The sequence below is a fragment of the Megascapheus bottae genome, chromosome 22, assembly GCF_031878675.1.
Source record: "Megascapheus bottae isolate mThoBot1 chromosome 22, mThoBot2.hap1, whole genome shotgun sequence".
Classification (NCBI taxonomy): Eukaryota; Metazoa; Chordata; class Mammalia; order Rodentia; family Geomyidae; genus Megascapheus; species Megascapheus bottae.
Window position 1 is genome coordinate 33,484,006 of NC_143530.1, and position 22,847 is coordinate 33,506,852.

The following is a 22,847-nucleotide window of genomic DNA, read 5'->3' on the forward strand; positions in this document are numbered from 1 at the left end:
ATCTAAAGCCTAATTATGGATGATTACTCCAGCCCAAAACAGCACACATCTGGTTATAGAAGGATGGACAACACACCGTGGGAGAGCAAGGAGACATAGGAAATGTTTTCCTGTAGAAGGACAAATCCCATGAGCTTATTTGCTTCTTGGTTGTCAAATTCCAATATTCATGCCTGAAGTGCTGACAAAAGCAGATATTTTCCAGGAGAGGGCTGGCAACAGTGTCTCACACTGTTCAAAACAAAAGAAAACCAACAATCCAAACAACTCAGACAATGGGTTGTTAACATTTTAGCCAAAAGGTAAACTGTTGAAAGAGGCCATGGTAGTATCACAAATCACTTTGAGCTCTTGTTGTTAAACCAGAATAAGATGATGCCTAAACTCAGGGTTGGCAGGAATGCTATTTTTATAAAGCTATTTTATAACTTGATTACTTAAGAGAAAAAGGTCATTTCTTTGTAAACTTGAAAGTTCTTCATATAAGCATTCTTGAAGTGCAAACTGAGGTTTTACTTTCTTCCATTTGTAATCAGGACAATGTTTTGTAGGTTGGCTGCCCTGAGGGTGGACTCTTGAGATGGAAATTTGCCCTAGAGTTCGACCAAGAAACACTCTCAAGACCCTGTGGAGACTGAGAGAAGGTGGGATGCAATGTAGACATCATGAACTCTCCATTGACTCCATGAACATGGTCTTCCAGAGACATCCGAAAAGGAAAAGGACCAGACATTTATACACATTGAGTTAGTCAGCTATTGGGCACACACTGTCAGGCAGGGAAAGTGAGTTCTTGTCATTAGTAAATCTAAGTGTTAAAGGGTATGAGAGCATTGGTCAGTACATTCTCTATTAGTCTTAGGGGACTTTGGATAGGAGTACAGAATCCATGGCACTAATTTATGTTTTGCGGAGGATGATTGAAGTTGGTAAACAGTTGAATACAAATGGTAAAATATAGTCACCATTTGCTATATATGGAAGATTGGCTTTACAATCCCTGTAGCTAGATGGGATCTGCAAAATCCAAGGACGCTCAAGTCCTCCATACAAAATGGCATTGTATTTATATCTAATGGTTGCACATATTCTTGTACCCTTTAAAAAGTCGCAGGATCACTTACCTGAAAATGTAAATTCTACCATATAAGAAGTTGTTATAATCTTACATTCTTCAAGTGATAATGATAAAAAATAAGTATGCATATGTATGACAATTTTCCCTCCCCGCCTCCACTATTTCAATCCATAATTCATTGAATTCAGAGATACACATACCCCACAGATATGTGTGTAATGGCTGAAATCAGGAATATAAACATTAAGCAATAGAACAACAAAGATATCAACAAGGAGTGGCTTATTTCATAAGGTATAAAAAGAAGCCTGTAGGCATAAGACCAGCATTGCATGAGGGATGTGAGCTCTGTCCGATTCCATATCACCATCTTGGGGCTATCTACTCTTTGTGTTTGTTCCCTTGAAATTGCCTCCATCTAAGCAGGATCAAGGGAGGGGAAAAGGCAACATGACCAGAGTGTTGTGCTGTCCTGGCTTTGCTTTGTTCATTTTGAGTAAAGACATCCTTCCTGGGGACTCATGTCTCATTGGCAAGCATTATGCCATATGGCCATTCACAGCTAAGAAAGGAGTTCAAAACTAGTGTTTTTAATCTGGATACTTTGCTTCCTCAGCAAAATCACAACTAAGGAAACAAGGGACACATGAGCACCACGAAGGCAGTCACCAGAGTCAGTTGTGTCCCCAAACACAAAATGGAGGCCACTGAATTAAGAATTTAGTGACTCAACTTTAACATCTGAATCTTCTTTTCTCTTCTTTAAGCAGGTTTATTCTGTGCTTATTTGATTGGATGAGAGCATAGACAATTGTCCTTGGAGATGATTCCTTGATGTTGCTTCAGGGAACCAGTGCTGGTGGTACCCAAAAGAGGAGGAGGAGGAGAAGCTCAAGTCTAGCGAAGTTGAAAGTGATTGTGAGACATACACATGCAGATGGATATAGGTATGCGACTGAGAAGAAAGCTCTGGACTGGAGATGGAAAAATTTCTAGTCTATGATTGGGGAAGATATTAGAAGTATGAGAAGATGATTAAGAACTATCAGGAAAAATTCCCATTAAACCAGATTTTACCTTCATCAGGATCTCTCTGTTCTCACAATGTTCTCTAGGGCTTTCATATCTATTTTACTCTTCCTAGTGTAATTCTAGATTCCTTTCCCTCCTTTATAGGCCAGCTCCAAGGTTACCCAAGACCTTGAAGCTTGATAGGTCAGTATACACACTGTCTTGCGCCTTCCTTCCTTGTGCTCCATTTCTCCCAGCACTCTCTAAGGTATGCCCATCATCTCTCCACAAGAGCAGATGGCGGGGAAGGACCAGAGTCAAGAAAGCTACAAATAATAAGATTGGGGATCCAGCAGGATATTCTAAAGAGCTTCATCAGATGTCAAGGCAGGGCTCAGGAATAGAGGACATGTTAGCAGCTCAGTTACTAGAGTGCTTGGTGGTCTTGGGATGAGGAAGTAGTATGAAAAAGTTGTGGAATCACAAAAGGGTCATCGTGTGGACAACTGCGGGGAAGGTCTGTGACAAAGGTGATGTCTGTGGTGGAGGAAACCTTAGGACCTTGTTTTTCATATCAATCTACAAAAGCTCAGCGAAAGGCAGAAGAAGAAGAGATGGACAGCGTGAATGTGATGTATCCTGTTAAGATGGTTCTAGAATTTGTGGCAAGTTGGGCAGGAGATGAAGAGGTGCTTCAAGGAAGTGGTCCTGCCTCTCCGGCAGCTCTTGTTTTTCATGCATTTCTCATAGCCTTCTCCACTACTGGAATGTTCTCTTGCAGCTCTGACTCACAAAGCTGTGAAGATCTAATAGGAACCCAAGGAATACTTTGGGAACCCAAGGAAAACTCACCCTTCCCTTTTTGCCCAGATATGAATGGATACCCCAGAGCAGTGATAAAGGCCACTAGGTGACACTTTGGGAGTAGTTTTTTACCTTATCTGGAATAAGCATCTTTGCAGATATAATTAAGGTAAGGATTTCAAGTTGAGGTAACCTTAACTACTTAGGGTACAGAACATCTAGAAGTGTCATTAAAGATATAGACAGGGGGAAGACAGAAATATGGAGAGGTGAAGGCTTATAAGAATGAGAGGAATAAGAAGAATAAGAGAGGACATAGCTGCAAATCAAAATGTCACGAAGAACTGAGAACGCGACAGGTAAGATTCTACCTCAGTGTTCCAGAAGCAACCAAAGTACCAGTATCAATAGCCTGACTTTACAGTCTGTCTCCAAGATGGACAGAAATAAACTTTATTGTTTCAAGCTGTGCAGCTTATGAGTGGTTGAAGTAGCCAAGAAACCGATGCAAGACTGTACCAGAAAATTCAGAATCTTAAGTTATATGGACTCTGTTGTCCCTACCAACTAAGGAGTCCCAGTTCTTCCTTCTGAAAGGAAGGACAATTTCTTAGTCCCTAAACTCAGATGTGGTTACCATGAGTTGTAAGGGGTTATCAGCTATTGGACCCTTCATTTGCAAGAGTCTGCTTTCTGCAAAGAATTGTCCAAGGTTCTGTAATTCAGAAAGCCAATACTCTATAATTCATAAATCTTATGTTTCTGATACTTTATTAGAGGACTCATTTGAGTTCTTTTTCTTCAAGAGGCTTCTCCATATCATCAAAGTTCAGGGTCCACCTGAGATGACATTGGCAAATATTTCTCAAGATGTAGCAAATATTTCCTTTTCCTCCCCTTTATACCTTTGGTCCCTGAGACATACCATGCATTTTCCTCCATGGAAAAATTTGGGTACTTTCATGATAGAGAGGTCTGGGCTTGTACTGACAGCCAGTGTAAGGAGAGTGTTGATGGAAGAACTCCAGGTGGGAGAAATCTTTGTACCAAAGGCTAAGTAATTATCTTTGAACATGTGTGAAGTCTCACTGGGAAAATGTTGAAACCCCTGGCTTGAAGAGGGGGGGCTGTTATCGTGTTCCTCAGGTCTCAAACATCCTAACCCTATGGGTTTCATCAAATCTGGTTCATCAGGATGAAAACAGATTACATTTCCCCTATTTGAACTACTTTAGACCAGGCATCCTTCACATTTCAGGTTCTTCTGGATTTAGGAATATTTACATATATACACATACATATGTACATCATACATGCATGTAGAATATTATTATATTATATAGTCTTAGATATAAGCTCATTATATGTGATATTTGATTATGTATTATGTTACATTTTAATATTATATAATTATAGATTATGCACATCACATATTATATTTTAGTATATTATATATACTCATATCTTAATATATACATACAAATATATACATACATATACATATTTATACATATATATGGAGAGAGAAAGAGAGAGAGAGAGAGAGAGAGAGAGAGAGAGAGAGAGAGAGAGAGAGAGAGAGAAACACTCATGGGGATGGGACCCAAATCAAAGCATAAAATTTGTGTGTGTTCTTATTCAGTGTCTTTAGAAATAATTTTGATTGTATCACAGCCTTTCCCAGTGTGGAACCTTGTACTTTTGGCAATACATTCACACTCACAATGTGGCCTTAGGATTTGCAGAGTTGCAGAAAAGGGTGCTCAAACTCTATCTGCATGCATGTCATCTCCTGTCCTAGCCCAAGAGTTCCCTGAAAGCAGTCATCTGTTATCTTCTTTGTTCCCAAGCTGGAGTGGCTGATATACTGTCAGATTTAAAACTATTTGCTCTCCAACAGGCAATTTAGGAAAAGATGTGGACAGCCTAGTGTCTCTGTGGGAGGCTGTCGTGTTGGACTCCTTCTTGTAGACATGCCTGAGGGCAGGGAGAGGACTAGCTTTCGGAGTAGCTATTCCACACATGACTGACCAAGTGGGAGTTTTATTCTTTTCGGGAAATCAGGCAGGGATTCCTGCCATCTGTGACACCATCCCCTCCTTCAAGTTGAGGTATGGCTCAAATGGTACAGCACCACTTTTGACTATATAAAGCTAACCAAGAGGAAGAGATTCTGAGTTCAGTCTTTAGTACCGGCATACATGTGGACAGGGAGAGGAGGAGTGCAGAAGGAGGAGGAGAGAAGGGGAAAGGAATGGAAAGGTAGGGAAAATGGAGGGGAAGGAGAGAAGGCTACAGTAGACAGGGTCCTCGGTAGCCTTTTTGACCTGTAAGGCTAGGGCGGGGGCAAGTCAAGCTCCAATTTTACTAGTTGGTTTTTAGTACAGCCTGAGAACTGGCATGGAGCTGGGACAATTCAGTGGAGATCAACTCATGGCCCCTAATGATTATATTTGGCTTTTCTGGTGAACCCAGTGGACTCTTCCACTGGGACCATGTGACATGCCCAGAGCATGAGCTTTGGAGCAAGCTCAACCCAGAGCCCAGCAGGGTGGAGGAGTTGCTCTCACTTGCCCAAGGAGAGATTCTATCAAAGAATTCGAACATTACAGTAGGTATTTGCTTAGGACATATGACCTGCCAGACAGATGATTGGTTCTTGTGGGTCAGATGGAAAATTTTTCGTTCTCCTGGATGCCTGAGGCAGGCCAGCATCCTGGGAACTTGAGTTGGAAAACAAAATTGTTATAATCAGAAGTTTAAGTAGAGGAACTTTAAATCTGGTCTGCTCACTTCCTGTAAGGACTACACAAAGTCAAGTGATGGCTGCAAATCACTTGTGGCTGCCTTCAGGAGTGTTAACCTGTTCCTGAATTTTAGTTGATTGTAACTCTACATGACCTCGCTGCATGAGCCTGGCTTTCTTCTCAATCCTAGTATTGTCTTTCAACAATTAAAACAAAAAAGTTAGCCACAGGGAGCTCTGCAAATAATAACCCACATCAGTCAGTGTGCCTTAATGACATCAGGAACTCTTTCAGATAGTGGATTTGTTAGTCTGTTTTGGGTACCACCTACTCAAATTATTTTTATTGCTGTAGGACTGGAAATCAACTCTGTGGGATTTTCATGAGGGTTAAATGTAATAATTGACTCTAAGTGTTGGGCTCAGCCCAGTGTTAGTCTTTGATCCATCATAGTCAACAATACCATGAGTGATTCTGCTTCATGTAATGATTAATAAAAATTGCAGCACACCCATGGCACAGCACAGGAAGGAAGCATAGGAGATTTTGAAAAGGAAGTAAAATTTGACATAGTCCGTAAGTATCTTTGTCATTTTGGAGATTTCTGGGACACAAAATTCAGTGAACTGTGGAATGAGGTACTTAAGAGGCCATCCTTTTATTTCAAGATGCTGCAGTGTGAATTCAGGGAGCAAACGCTTTTCTTATATTCAGAGTAAACTGAAACATAGCAGCTGCTCTTTATTGTCTGGACAAAGCTCAATCTGTTCTTAGCACCCTTGACCCCATGCAAGGAGGAATATATTCTGAAATCTTTCTTTTCTTTTTTGCTTTTTATGGATCTTGAACTTAGGCTTGGACTCTGTCTCTGAGCTCTTTTGCTTGAGGCTAATACTCTACCACTTTGAGCCACAGCACCACCTCTGGTTAAATGAGGTAAGAGTCTCAGGAAGTTTTCTACCCAGGTTGGCTTTAAACCATGGTACTCAGATCTCAGCCTCCTGAGTATCTAGGATTACAGGTGTGAACCTCCAGCACTTGGCCCCTGATATTTCTTTTCTGTTAAGGCAAATGAAAACAAAAGTCAAAGGCAACCTCCCTCTGCTAGCTCTGCCCTTTGTTAAGCAGGGAATTCCAGAACTCCTTGCTGCTGGGATACCAGGAGAGCTTCCAAAATCTAGAACAAATTAAAGGAATTCCAGGTCAAGATCAGGCAGGTGCAAACAAAAGAGAGGCCTGTTCACCCAGGCAAGGGTCTGCCTAGCCCTTCGGCAGGATGGGCTTGTACTGACCTGACTCCCATCTACCGATTCTAATGAAGCTTGACCGTGAGCAAACAAGTGAGAATACGTGTTCTAGTAAGGTCTATTGCCTCACAGCCCTCTGGGACTTGAAGGCAGGCATTGGCTGAATGGGAAGGCTTTGGCTTTAAACTCAATTGCCTTTAGCTATGGATTCTGGTTTATCTGTATCTTCAGGACACATGGACAGTCTCTTCAGCTTAACTTGGGTTCTGACTTGAAAATTCAACCAACCATGGATCAAAATGTGTTTGAAAAATGTTTCATCTGTAATAGATATGAGGGTGTTGTTGTCATTGTTTTGCTCAAGGCTAGTGCCCTACCGCTCTGAGCCACATAGCTCTAATTCCAGTTTTTCAGTGGTTAATTAGAAATAAGAGTTTCATAGACATTTCTGTCCAGGCTGGCTTTGAACCACAATCCTCATTATGTTTCCTAAGTAACTAGAATTATAGGCATGATCCCCTAGTGCCTGGCAAATATACATAGATCTTTTACTTGTCATTATTCCCTCAACAATACATCATAATAAGTATTTATATAATATTTGGATTGTGTTAGTGATAGTAAAATGAGTAGTCTAAAGATGGCTTAAACTATATGAAAAGGTAAGAATAGATTATATGCTTTTTTTCTTGTTTTACATTATTGTTGGGATAATGTCTAGAGGGATTACAGTTACATTCGTCAGGTAGTAGGTGCATTTTTTTCTCATGCTTTTGTCCCCTTTTCCCACTTTTCACCCCTCCCAATTATTTAGTTTTCCCTCTTCCCTTCAATATTTCAAATAAACATATATACAATATACCAGGTAACAAGTGAGGTATAGTAACAACATGAGATTATGTGCTATTTTATAGAAAGACACTTAGCATTCAGGGATTTGGGCATGAGTAGGGGTGGAGTCTTGGACCTAAGACCTTGTGGGTACTAAGGCACAATTATAGCTGGCTATGAGCATTAAAACTGACAACATGTGAGCGGTGTAGTAAGGCCTCACCCTGTGTTGATAGACAGGAATATGAAAAGGCATAAAAGGGGCATTAAAATCTCCTGCTTTTGGTGATAGTAGGGTTCAAATTCAGGACTTTATGCTTTCTAGGCAGATACTTTATAACTTGAGCTAATTCCCTCTATTTTTTTTATTTTTGTTATTTTTTAAAATAAGTTCTTGAGATTTTTCCAGGCATAGCCTCTGCCCTCAATCCTCCTACCTATAGCTTTTGAGTATCTGGGACCACAAGCATGAATCACCATGCCCAAGCTTGTTTTTCAGATGGAAGTCTCATTAACTTTTTTGACCAGGCTGCCTTCAAACCAAGATTCTTCCATCTCAGATTGCAGCTATGAGGCACTCTTCCTGGCCCTAAATTTCTTTTTTTAAATAATTTTTATTGTGATTAATAGAAGGGTTATATTATATTCACCAGATAGAAGGTGCATAACTTCACAAACATTGATACCCTCTCCCCCCCCCCCCCGCTTATCTTGATTTCCCCCCTTCCCTATCCAATTTCAAATAACCAATTAAGCACATATAAAATATATCAGATAACAAGGTGAAATATTGTAACAATATGAGATAATCAAGGGATGGCAAAAGAGATGAGCGATAACATAGTACATTAAGGACCACAATCACTCATTACATATGGCTTTTGTTTCCTTATCCTGGAGGTCCTTATATTTAGTGTCGTACGATTTGGCCTAATGTCTCTAGATTTTGTTCAATTGTAAATCTCCGCGAGGAGAGCCCAAGGTTTCTACTGATTATGACAAATGAGGGAGACTATTGGGCCTATGTTCCTTGGAGTCTGGCTTACTTCACTTAATATGATTTTTTCTAAGTCTTTCCATTTCCTTACAAATGGGCCGATGTCGTTCTTTCTGACAACTGCATAGAATTACATTGTGTATAAATACCACATCTTGTTGATCCACTCATCAACTGAGGGACATCTGGGTTGGTTCCATGTCTTTGCTATGGTACATAGTGCTGCAATGAACATCATTGTGCTAGTGGATTTAGTATCTGGCCCTAAATGTCTTATTTTAAAAATTGTGGGTTTTTAAAAAGATTTTTATTAACACTGATTTTTACATCATATTTCAAATGTCATGTGTAACAAGTATTCAAGGAGAGAATCTCTATCTGTAATCACTGTATGATGTGATTGTAGGGAAGGTCTATTTTCAGTTTTTTTTTAATATCTGGTTTATTGGGTGAAAAAAAATCCACATAATGAAAACTGAAATTGCTTATGCTGCAACTTAAAAAATAATCATTTGATATATAAAGTCAATTGGCTTTCATTATGTCAGTATAAATGGTAAACAAATAATAACCCATCCAATACATATTTAGAGAAACAAAGATTCCATTAAGTTATATGTCTCAGAGCAGACATTTTCAATCTGTGTACTACGGCAGACCATGTTTCTAATTCTATTTAGGTTTCTGTATTGGAACTGTGTCTATATGACCGAAGCCTGGTAATGCCTGAGATAAAGGCTTCAAGCATGTGTTGTGTTTTTTTTTTCTTTTTCAGCTGTTTTAATGGCACTTTAGTAACAGTAACGATTGCCCTAATGCTTGACTAAATGGGTGTGAGGACACATTCATCCATCTTCCCAGTGTACACTGCTCCTCAACACACAGACGCAAACAGTATAGATTTGTTAATATAGCATTTCCCCACACTGGAACCTAGAAACTACTTAAAATGAGACCATTCTATCTGAGCATTTCACTACTGTAAGAGACCTTGTCACTGCAATCCCCTATGGCTGTGGGAGGAAATTCTCCTCTGTGCCAAATCCATGTAAGCTTAGCAAAAAATAAAAAGCAACTGTTCCCAATATGAATTTAAAATTCTCATAAATGGTAAGCATTTAGGGAGCAATTATACTTCCTCAAACAGCCAAAGACTTGAAAACACATTATATTTTCATTTTGCATTAATTGACTTTGGGATATTTGGTCACTGATCATTTTTACCATTCTTTCTCTTTCCATAACTCTTAATACAAACAGTCCAATATATCTAGATGATTACATTTTGAAAACCTTCTTGTTTCATCTTTTATTATGTTACATGTTCATATTCTTTTACAAATGCAATATAAATGTTATAGTTTAGACAGAAGAAAAGACTAGCATATTATAAAGCACTGGCAAAAAGAAACAAGTCTTTTTTTTATTAAAGAATCTATTAACATTTTTATATCATATTTCAAATGACATGTTTAACAAACAAGTATTCAAGAAGGGAATCTCTATGTACAATCACTGGCACTTAGATTTTAGAACATAATTAAAATTAGGCTGAGGGTTTGTATGTCATAGATGTATAATAATTTATCTAATAAAACATTATGTATATAGAATCATAAACTTTTATGTCTATGTAGTGTGTTTATATTTCCAATACCATGTCCATAGCATTGGGTACGCAAATACTGAGTCCTTGCTCTCGTACTTTTTGGATCTAATAGCCACATATTAAGGATACCATGTGCCTTTTGTTTCTTTGGTCTTGACTTGTCTCACTCAACATGATTCACTCTAGATTCATCCATTTCCCTGCGAATGCAATTATTTTATCTTGTCTGTTAGTTATGTAGAATTCCATTGTGTATATATATACCACATTTTTATTGTATAATAGGTTTATTTTTCTCATTTACTATTTTTACATTTTATGCACAAATATTTTTATCTGAGTAAAAATAGAAAACTTATGTAAAATTACAAAACACAAAGAAATACATAATTGTTATTATGAGAATATAAGCGTCTTTATTTAAAGAGTAAAACTATATCCAAAAATCCTCCTTTTACAAAAAATTGAGTATTTTTTTTCTGGAAACTAATGAAATATTGAAGTATTCATATTTTTATATGCTATAGGTCTAAAGACATTAAGTTAGTAACAGGTTCATTTTGTAATTAAGAATTTTAAAACATTCTTGTGCTATTTTAAAGATACCCTAGTTCTTTATAAAAGTAGCAAAAATGAATGCAGAAAACAGCAGACCTCACAAAAAGTTATCTGGAGGCACAGCTCTTTGAAAGAAATACATACTCGACTGTCACCATTTATCTGGGGAAAATTAATTAATTTCCTTAATTTTTTGACATGGATTGATATCAAAATGAATATGATCAGTCAATATATGAGAAGGTCAATCACATATGGGAATTCTGTGTAATTTGATTTTTCCAATGCCAACACACATTTTCAAGCTAGCAAGTCAGTACAAAAGTTGGTCAAACACAAACCTTGCAAGAAAAAAGATAGCTTTAAGACAAAAGTGGAAATTTCATTATCTTGTACTCAGTACAAAAGATGACCAATAACGTGTGCCTTCTTTGGATATATTCTACAAAAAAAACTAAGCATGAATTATACTTTCTTAAACAGTTATAGTTCATAGAAAACTGTGACCTCAATAAGAGCAACAAAATATTTTATTCATCTTTTGAGATATAGAAATGAAAAGGCTTCTTGAATCAATTGGAAAAGTGAGATGTTAGCTTTAATGGTGTGTAAAATGATGGTGAGATGATCAGAGAAGTAAAAAAAAAAAAAAAGAGCATCTGACCATGCTGTACAGCTCTTAACACAATAAAAACAAAACAAAATCTTCCCAAGGCGGTTAAAAACAGAACAGTTTAAAAAAAGAAAAGGAAAAAAAGCATTTGAGGAATGCTTAAATAAGAAAAGAGTTTGATTTTATTCCTTTCTTCAAAACACATACATAAATTTGAGATATAAAATCTCATTGTCCTCTTTGCTAAAACTTTAACATAATGTGTCAAAAGAATTTTATATCTAAAAGTCAGGGTTCTTAAGCTTTTGAGATACCAGAAGAATATACTTTAGTATTTTTAAAACAAGAAATGACTCATCAACTCCCTAGGACTTAAAAGGATGTTGCAAAACCTTGATAGCTACTTACTTGTGATCTGAAGTTACGGTTTCTATATATTGTTACATATTATAACATTTGATTTGAATATTTGTAAAGCCACAATGCCCAAATGAGTGCTAATACTTTGTCAGTCTACTTTCTAGACCTTTAAAAAAATATAAATGAAAGATAGCTATTTCACTTTTTTAGGCATTTTACTGGAGAATCTTAAAGGACTCACATAATATATGAACTAACAGTGCATGTTGGAGTCCTATAGCCAGTATTTAAAATGACTCCAAGTTATCTGACCTGCCTTCTCTTCCTTGTCCCTAAGATTCTTACTGTGGTGTTCCCGGAAGCCACCACTTAGTGCTGGGAGCTACCTGGCTGCTCCTAATCAATACTCATGGCCATCTTCTAAAGCTGTTCTGGAGTTAAGAAGGAAATGATAAGGAGGTGTAGAAAGGATTATCTGAGGATCAAACTTTCTGCTGTAGAAGCTCTTTCCAGTCTCTCATTTGACTTGTGTGTGACATCTTACAAACAACAACAAAAGACATTTTTTTAAGCAATCTCTGTTTAGTGTTAGCTTGTAATAAGAAATTTCACATACAAATTATTTAATTAAAATAATTTAATAATCTTCCTTTTGAATACCTTCAAGTCTTCATATATACGTATAGTGGTTAATTGACATATATGGATATTTGTACATACACATATGATTCAAAAGGAAAAAAAGCAACAAAGTGGGAAGCTTTTCTTTAAGGAGAAGACTGACAATAATGGAGACAAGGTTTTCCTTTGATGATCATTTGAAGTAACTTACTAGCATCTTGAAAGGGTACTGTTATCTGACCTAAAGTATTTGTCTTATCAGAATTTGTGAATGGTGCTACATGAACTGACTACAGAGTAATTTTTTTTTGAAAAGGCATTACACCAAACTATATTAAATTGTTTTTTTCTAGCCGAGATATACTTCTTTCTTTTGGTTTTTGCAATCTCCAGTAGGAAAAACAGAGATAATTTCAGATTTTATTTTTTATGTTTTTGCAATAGCTGATTTATTAGAATGCCTCTCTCAAAATAATTTAAATTCTTGGTCTAACACAACGAATCATACACACAGAAAGCCATTAGTAATGACTTATGCCAGATTTAAACCTGGATCTCATTCTTCAGTACTATTCTTTTGCCAGTCAACTTTTAACGCTTTTCTTACAAATAGGTAAATTACTTGAATAACCTGATAATCTTAGTTTAGTAATTTTAAAAATATTATTATAGTTTTATCTTCTATGAACATCTTAACTCTGCTTGATTAGTTGAAACGGGCACACATGCTTTAACTTAGCAATTCCATGTTCGGGTTCTATGTAAAGCAACATTTAAAGTAGCAGAGAAGGAAACAGCAATATTTCAAAAGATAGATAAGCCAGACTGTTTCCCGGAGACATGTTCCTTTTTTGTCTTCGGATGCTACTGGCTGTTTTTGGTAGGGGTAGGCATTAATACTGACCACTTTAGCTTTTCTGACTGTTAAACTGTCCCACAGGGAACTTGCTTTCCCTGAAGATAATTGTGGTAATCCTTTAACATATGTGTTTTGTAAAATATAAGTTCAAAGGAAAAAGATCTAAATTCAGGACAGTATGAAATATTTATTAAAAATCATGAATCAGATTGTACAATCTAGAAATAAAAGATTCAAATTTACTAAAGGTAAGAGCAAATCCTTGCTCTAAATATTTAAGAAAGACCTTAGGCTCCCCCAAAAGTCTGGGCCTCACTCAGTTATCCTTTTCTGTTTGTAGAGAAGCTGTAGCCAGGGCTACAGCTGTGACAGGCTGGGCAATTCCATGGAGCTGCATCTTTGCAAGTTTCTTCTGTTCACATTCTGTGTCCAATTGGTTCAGTTCTGCTGCACTGTATCCAATAAGAGTCTTCAAGTCACAGACAAACTTGTACACAAATCTCTTGCCTTGAACTTTACAAATCATGTCCCCATCATAACACTACCTTAATGCAGGACTGAGTTTCTCATAGCTCATTGTAGGCTTATTTTTACATTGTCCCCATTTCTGTGCAACCAGTTCAGGTTGATTTAGCTTAAACGCGCCTTCATCACCAACCCAAGAAATACAGTCTCGAGCATCCTCATCAGTACGAAGTTCTAGCAAAAGCTGCCACAGTTGGATTTGACCATTGTTTCCTGTTCTGTTCCCAGGTGAGCTTCTGAAATTCTTGGGGCTCTTTGTACTTTAGCCACCTTTGTACTACTATTTATAACTTTAATGGTAGTTGGTGTCTCGGATTGCACTGCTGCTGGAATAATTTGTACAGGCTGGTCAATTGTAACTATTTCATTCATCTGTTGTTCCTGGCTTGCCAACACATATTTCCGAAGTAGCTCCAAAGAATCTCTCCCCGAGGAACCCGCCGAAAAATATCTTCTTGGCCGAGACAACATAATTCTCTTCCTGAAATGTTGAGTGTGGCGAAGTCTATATCAGTCATGCTGGATTCCTTCATTACCCAAACCACCCAATGCAGGACTTGCTCTGTGGACCACCGAATAGGATCATAGGGTATCCCGAGGCATTCTTGCTCGTTTCTATAGCCTTCCAGGGCAGCAGCTCCCCATGTCACTTGCTCTGAGGTTTCATCTGTGATTGCTGTGATGTACTTTGTACCATCAAGGGGGAATCACCTGGGCTTCAACAAGATGGGCTTCTGCTTCAGCTGGTGTTCATCTGGATTGATAACGACTTCAACAGTTTCCACCATGTTAACAATTCCAAGGATATTTAGCTTGTGCTCAATTCCTTGGTAAGACATTACCTGTACAGGAGGCTGAGAGCCGGGGCAAACTTGTGGATTGGGGTTGTGAGATTCGCGTCCTGGTCACCTCTGGGCACCACGCAGTGAGGGGTAGGGAAGTCCTGGCCCATGCGCGTTGCAACTTTACCTCAGCTCAAAATGAACTACATGCCCAACACCGCCAGCCTCATCGAGGACATAGACAAAAAGAAAACACTTGGTCCTACTTCGAGATGGAAGGACACTTATAGGATTTTAAGAAGCGTCGATCAGTTTGCTAACTTGGTGCTACATCAGACCGTGGAACGTATTCATGTGGGCAAAAAAAGATGGTGCTATCCCGCGAGGTATTTTTGTGGTGAGAGGAGAAAATATGGTTCTTCTAGGAGAAATAGACTTGGAAAAGGAGAATGACACACCGCTGCAACAAATGCTATTGAAGAGATCCTAGAAGAACAAAGGTTAGAACAACAAACCACGTTGGAGGCTGAGAAGCTGAAAGTTCAGGCCCTTAAAGATCGAGGTCTCTCCATTCCCCGAGCAGACACTCTGGATGACTATTAAGCTCTTTGCTCAGGGGTTCTCATTGTTGGTGATCAGGGACTGTGTCACTGATGGAAAGTGAAATCCTCGTCACCTCATACATTTAACTAGAGACTGTACTTTTGAAATGTTATTTTTATTGTTAATTCTGTCACATAGGTATATGAAGAAATCATGGTGTTTTGTTTTACGTAGTTTAAATAAGAAAATCATTGTTTAAGGAAACAAGGGCAGGAACTCCTTTCACCACATGTCCCTGCGGAGCTAGCAGGTACATCTTTATATTGCTTTTCTTCTCCCAAAGAAGAGTTTATGGGAGACATATACTCATTTTCTTGTGGATTCTCCCTACTCTTTTCATGCTTTGGTATAATAAGCAAATTTTACCTTAACTGAAGAGAGCTTTCAGTGAAGTTTTCCAGTAACTGATTGCAACAGAAGCCTCATGCTTGAGAAATTACTTTAGTTGTGCCATATCCACAGCTATTCCAAAGTAAGTTCTCATGATACCCAGCATTTTCCTGAAGTGGTGATTTATTTCTAATTTAGTTAAGATTCTTAGTCCCTGGGTTGGAATCAAGCTGCTTTTGTTCAAATCATAAAAATAAATAAATAAAAAATAAAAAAGGTAAAAACAGTGTTTTAGTAACCAACAACAACAACAAAAAGAAATTACCTGTACACTAAGCTATACAGTTCCATCTGTCTTTACTCCCTGGTCAAATAAGCTTCATTCTGGATCCAGCTGGATATCTTGAAGGCAAATTTAATGAGCATCCAGAGAACACTGTAGTCGTGGTTCTTATAATTTCTTTCAATTACCTATTGGCTCATTGATGTCTATAGCCTGGCTTGTACATTCAGCTGGTGTGTACGTTGTTCTACAATGCTTCCCTCTGTACATTGTTTTCTCAGTTCCATCAGTCTCAATCTCTATCAGCTCTTCTGCTTCCCTTTTAGTCATGGTGGAAGTATTCAAATACTCAGTTCCACCACTTCTTCCTCTTGTTCTGTCTTACCTAGAGTGGTCTGATCACACACTGTCTCACAGGTGCTTCCTGTCGGGTGAGCGCGGAACGATTGAAATTATACCACATTTTTTGGTATCCATTCATCTGCAGTAGGGCATCTGGATTGTTTCCACCACTTGGCTATTGTGAATAGTGCAGAGATGAACATAGCTGAGCAGGTGTCCTTATCATATCCTGGGCTATGATGCTTAGGACAGATGCCCAGAAGTGGTATGGCGGGATCATAGGGAAGGTCTATTTTCAGTTCTTTAAGAAACCTCCACAATGCTTTCCAGAGTGGCTGAACTAGCTTACAATCCCACCAGCAGTGCAGTAGGGTTACTCTTTCTCCATAACCCCACCAGCATTCGTCGTCGTCTGAGTTCAGAATATTGGCCATTTTTATTGGGGTAAGGTGGTATCTTAGAGTTGGTTTTATTTGCAGTTCCTTTATGACCATGGATGATGAGCATTTTCTCATATGCTTTTCTGCCATTTTAATCTCTTTTTTTGATAAGTCTCTCTTTAGTTCCCTTGCCCATTTAGTGAATGGTTTGTTGGGTTTGGAGGGGGGCTTAGTTTCTTGAGTTCCCTGTAGATACTGGATATTAAGCATTTGTCAGATGTATTATTGGTGAATATCTTTTCCCAGTTGGTTGGCTGTCTCTCTACTTTAGCAGCTATGCTTTTATCTGTGAAGAAACTTTTTATTTTTAGGTAGTCCCATTTATCGAGTCTCTCTCCAATCTGTTGTGACCCTGGGATTCTGTCCAGGAATCTTTTGCCTGTGCCTATGAGTTCCAGTGTCTCTCCTACTCTGTCTCAAACAATGGTCAGGAAGACCATCATCTCTAGTTACATGGGGAGGCACAAATAGGAACATCAAAGTCCAGCAATGCCTAAACAGAAAGCAAACTTCAATAAGAAAAATAATTAATGCTAAGAGGGCTGGTACAGTGGCTTAAAGTGACATGTGAAGCCCTGAGTTCAAGCCTGATAGGAAGAAGGAAGAAGAGATGAGGAGGAGGAGGCAGAGGAGGAGGAGGAAGGAAGGAAGGAAAGAAGGAAGGAAGGAAGGAAGGAAGGAAGGAAGGAAGGAGGAAGGAAGGAAGGAAGGAAGGAAGGAAGGAAGGAAGGAAGGAAGGAAGGAAGGAAGGAAATGTCTACAAGAACAATTCCATAAACAATATGAATAAGGACAATATGGCTTGAAAGAACCCATGGTCTTCCACAGTCACTTTTTTGAAGGACATAGTTTGTGTGGAGGTACGAGCTGTAGATGGTTAGCCAATAAGCACAGTGAAAGCTGGTCCTCATTACCTGCACTGCTCACACCTCATCCCACTGTATGTCCAGAGAGTTTTTGGTTGAGCTAGACTTCTTTTGTAGAATAGTATTTGTCAGTCACCTGCTGATCCTTGGCTGATACGGAGCAACCTTTTCTCACATACTTTTTCCACGGAAATTATATTTTTATTATCAAGATGGGATTTACATTTTCTTCCTTGATAAGTGATAGAGACAGAAAGTGATTTATGAATCTTTTCCTTAACCTGAGCACTTAATACAGTATCTACAAATGGAGTAAAAACCAGTTTGTTGAAGGAGTGAGTTACATACCTATGAACTCATTTGTAACTCTTTTAACACATTACATAAAAATTAACATAACTGGGCCACCAGGTTGGCCTAGTGGTAGAGTGCTTGCCTAGCATGCACGAAGCCCTCGGTTTGATACCTCAGCACCACATATATAGAAAAAACCTGGAAATGGTGCTGTGGCTCAAGTGGTAGAGTGCTAGCCTTGAGAAAGCCTAAGGACAGTGACAGTGTTCAGGTCCTGAGTTCAAGTCCCAGGACTGGCAAAAAAAAAAACCTAACTATTTTTTATTAGACATTAAACTCAAACTAGTAATTCAATGGCACTTCAAAAAACTTGGGGAAGGCAATAGAATTCCTACTGGAAAGTTCTCTGCCCTGCTCTTCTCTTTCAGTTCTTGCTAACTCTCTAAGCCCAGTCCTTCAGGTGCCCTCAGCTGACCCATGGAAATTCTTCTTCAGCTCTCTGGCAAAGGGAGAATGGCCAAAAACTTAGAGGTCTGCTGCCTTCACAAAGAATGAAAATAGGATGTTGTTTAGAAAGAAAGCGAGGCGGAGGAGGGAGAGAGTAATTAAAGCTAATTATGGAAATAACAAGTTAGAAAGGTCTTCTAAGAGGAAAAAAAATCTGGTCTCCATTGCTTGGTGGGCAAGGATGGGATCTGGTTTACATTCCCTGGAGAGATTAGGAGATGACCAGGGAATGGAGTGCTCTGAGAGCAGCCAAGAGCTTTCCATTTTAAGCCACAGTGGTTTAATCATCTGTTTAGAGAACCCAGGACCAGGGTAGAAAAATATTTATAAAGCCAGCTGGGCAAAGCCCTGAAAGGCAGCCTCATTCCTCATAAGCCATAACAGCTTCTCAAATCCTCATTTCCTTATGTATGGGGATGGAGGTGTTTATTGCAGTCATAAATGAGTTAAAAATCCATTAAACATGATTTATTGGAGTGTATTATGCTCCTCTAATCATTGAAGTCTTATTGTTGCACAGGATTCAAGAAATATTAAGAGAAAAAAGTAGAATTTTAGCAATTACCTAACCTTAGTTCTGAAAACCTTTCTTTTTTTTGGTTGGTCCTAGGGCTTGAACTCTGGGCCTGTGCTTGTCCCTGAGCTCTGCAGCTCAAGGCTACTGCCCTACTCCTTGAGCCACAGCCCCACTTCCCATTTTCTAGTGATTAATTGGAGATAAGAGCCATGTTCATCTCTGCACTGTTCACAATAGCCAATCGACAGAAGCAACCCAGATGCCCTTCTGCAGATGAATGGATACAAAAATTGTGATATATGTATATATATATATATAACACATATATACACAATGGAATTCTACATAGCCAAAAGACAAGACAAAATAATGGCATTTGCTGGGAAGTGGATGAAATTAGAGCAAATCATATTGAGTGAGATAAGTCAAGACCAAAGGAACAAAAGGTGCTTGGTATCCTCAATATGCAGATATTAGACCCAAATAGTACAAGAGTGATGACTCAATATTTGGGTACCCAAGGTTAAGGACATGGTCTTGGAGATATAAACATAACTACATAGACATAAAAATCCATGTTGGGCTTTATACTCTATAGATATAATGTTTTATTACATATATTAATTCTATGATGTACAAACCCTCAGCTTAATTTTAATTATGTTCTAAAGTCTATGTGCCAGTTATTATAGAGATTCTCTTCTTGAACACTTGTTTGTTAAACATGACATTTGAAATATAATGTAAAAATCAATGTTAATAAATTATTTAATTAAAAAAACGTTAAAAAAAGAATCTCACAGTCTTTAATGCCTGGGCTGGCTTTGAACCATGATCCTCAGATCTCAGTCTCTTGAGCAGCTAAGATTACAGGTGTGAGCCACTGCGCCCAGCTAAAAACTTTTTAAAAATGAAATAAGATACATAAAATCACAGGAACACAGCAGCCACGCAAGTCCAATGGTAGGGCCAATGGCTCTCAGAGAATAGACTTTTTATAGCTTGATTTTAAAAACCACTTGTGTAGTCCAACCCTCTCGGTCACTCACAAGCATTTGTGAGATGCCATGGGAGATGTAATGTAAAAGTATACCTCGGAGGCCAGTTTTTGAGGAAGATAGCTTTGCCCAGATGTGGTTCTTGGTGAATGAAGGGAAAAACCAGTGTCTGGTATCTTTCATGGCCCTTTGTTGAATTAGCCTCAATTCTTCTGCTTTCAGAGCTTGGTGAACATCAACTGCCCTTGTGCCTATTCTGTCTGATCGGTCTCGACTACCATCATTCCTTTTCTGTTGCTGGACGACCTGCCTAGAGGGGTTTCCTTCTGATCGTGAGTCACATTGTGGGAAGTCATGAATTGGCAACAAGTACCTAAGTTGAGAGAGATCCTAATGTGGAATAAAGTTCACATCTGATTCCCAGTAAAAGGCTACTTCCGACAAACTGGGGATTTCATACTCTGGATCTCAGTCTTATTTTAAAGCCAAGATGAATTGGCTTCTTCATTCTCCTGAGGAGCCACAGGGAAGGCTATTTATGTGAAGGGTATTGGAATTTTCAAAGTGCTGAGTCTTATCCATCTCAAACCACCTCTTCTCTGTTGCCAACAAAATGTCTAACTTCTTACATTGTAGGAAATGGCTTCGAGTTCTCCCCTTTAGAATAATGTTGACTATTGGATTCTTATAAAGAGCCTCTATCATGTTGAAAAATATTCTCTCTATTCATAGTTTATTCAGATTTGAATCACAAAATATTGTTGGATTTGGTCAAAAAGTTTTTCTACTTCAATTGAAAGGATCATGTGACTTTTGTGTGTAAAACTCCCTTTGCATCATGGTGTTTACCATTTTTAGTATGTGGTTGACTTTTATTTGTATTTTATTGAGGATTTTTGTGTTTTATCTTCATTAGAGAGATTGATATGTAATCCTCTTTTTAGCTGTGTCATTTTCTAGTTTGGCAATGAATGCAATACTAACTTGAGAGAATAGGTTTGATAACATTGTGTCTCTTTTTATTTAATGGGATAGTTTGAGGAATATTGGCTAATGTCAATACTCAATTCTTCTTTAAATGTCTGGTGGAATTCTGCAGTGAACCAATCAAGTCCTGGGATTTTCTTTGTTGAGGAACTTTGTTATAGCTCTGTTGAAGTAGGTTGTAGTCCTTTGGTTTGGTGTTGGTAGGCTACTTGCATCTAGAAGTTTGTCTGTTTCTTCCAGGTTTTCCTTCAGTATAAGCTTTCAAGAATATTTCCTCATGATCCTATGGATTTCATTGGTATTAGCTGTCATATCCCATTTTGATTCTTTTTAGTAAATTTGGCTAAGGCTTTATCAATCTTATTTCTTTTTTCAAAGAACCAACTTTTTGCTTCATTGATTATTTGCATAGTTTTTCATTGCCTCAATTTCATTAAATTTCTGCCTTACTCTTTATTGTGTCTTCTCATCTGCTAATCTGGGTGTTAACTTATTCTTGTTTCTCAAGAAGCTGGAAGTAAATGATTGGATTACTGAGATCTCTCTACTTTGTGATGTGACATTCTAGCCATAAACCTTCTTTGCTTTTGTTTTATTCCGAAGATTCTGGTAGATTGTGTCTTCATTTTCATTATTTTCAAGGAACTTAAAGTTTTCCCCCCTTATTTATTTCATGATCTACTTCTTGGTCAATGATGTGTCATTCACTCTTCCAAGTCTTTGAGTATTTTATGTGTTTTCTTTTACTTTTGAGAGTAACTTAATGCAAGGAGTTATTTCAATTTCTTACTTAGTCTTTCCTGGACTTGTTTTGTATCTTAAAATATTATGTTTTTGATAAACTTCTACAGTGTATTGTGTAGTTGCTAGGTGAAATACTCTAGATGTCTGTTAATTCCATTGCGGCTCTAATGTCATTTTAATTTTGGCTTTCTTTGTTGATGTTTTGTCTACATGACTAGTCTATTCTGGAGAGTGGAGCATTAAAGTTTCTTCTATCATTGTGTTGGGGTCTATCTCAGTTTTAAAGTCCAGCAGTGGATAATGAAATTGGGTGCTTCAACATTTGGCACATATAGTTACCAATTATTCTGTCTTCTTGATGGATTATTCCCTTGATTGATAGGAAGTGACCTCTTTTCTGACTAATTTTGGTTTGAAGTCTACTTCATCAGATATGAATATAGCTACTCTTGCCTGATCTATGTGTGTCCAATTTGCTTGGAAGATGTTTTTCCAATATTTTGTCATAAGTTATTGTTTGTGTTCCTTGTAGGCAGCAGATGGTTGGGTCTTATTTATTTTACTTATTTTTTGCCAGTCCTGGGGCTTGAACTCAGGGCCTGGACAGTGTTCCTGGGCTTTCTCAAGGCTAGTACTCTATCCCTTGAGCCACAGAACCTTTATAGGGTTTTTTTTTGTGTTTTGTGTTTTGTTTTTTTTAGTAGGTGGTACTGAGGAATCAGACCCAGGGCTTCATGCATGCAAGGCAAGTACTCTACCACTAGGGCATACTTCCAGCCAGGTCTTGTTGATTTCTTTATTTTTTAAAATCCAACTCGCCATGTAAAGGCTTCTGATTGAAGAATTGAGGTCATTACCAATCAGTGCTAATACTGAAAGGTTTGTAGTAATTCTTGCCATGTCATTCATTGTTGTGGTAGTTTTTTATTTTTTTTTACATGTTTCATTTTTATTTACTCATCTGGTATAATTTATTTTCTCTCATATTTTTCATAGTGCTCAATAACTATTAAATGAGTAAATAAAATAAAATATGATAAACAAAATATAGTACACAAAATATTACTCAGACATGAATAGAAATGATACATTGTCATTTGAAGAAATGACAGAATGAGAGAAGCCAAATACTGCAAGTTTTTGCTCATCTATTTGACTCTAGACCCAAAAGATATATGAAGGTATATACCTTCATAGACATATAAATGTATACATTTCTACACACATATAAAGAACATGATTGTAACTATGGGAAAATTTGAGAAGACAACAGGGAGGGGGAAAGGGAAAGAGA

The 22,847-nt window shown here is 37.9% G+C and overlaps 2 pseudogenes; one reads left to right on the forward strand and one right to left on the reverse strand.

The window, feature by feature from the left end:
• Positions 1 to 13,651: 13,651 nt before the first annotated feature.
• Positions 13,652 to 16,188, reverse strand: LOC150048495 (GA-binding protein alpha chain-like; annotated as a pseudogene).
• LOC150048496 (U6 snRNA-associated Sm-like protein LSm1) lies at positions 14,232 to 15,378 on the forward strand (annotated as a pseudogene).
• Positions 16,189 to 22,847: the final 6,659 nt, after the last annotated feature.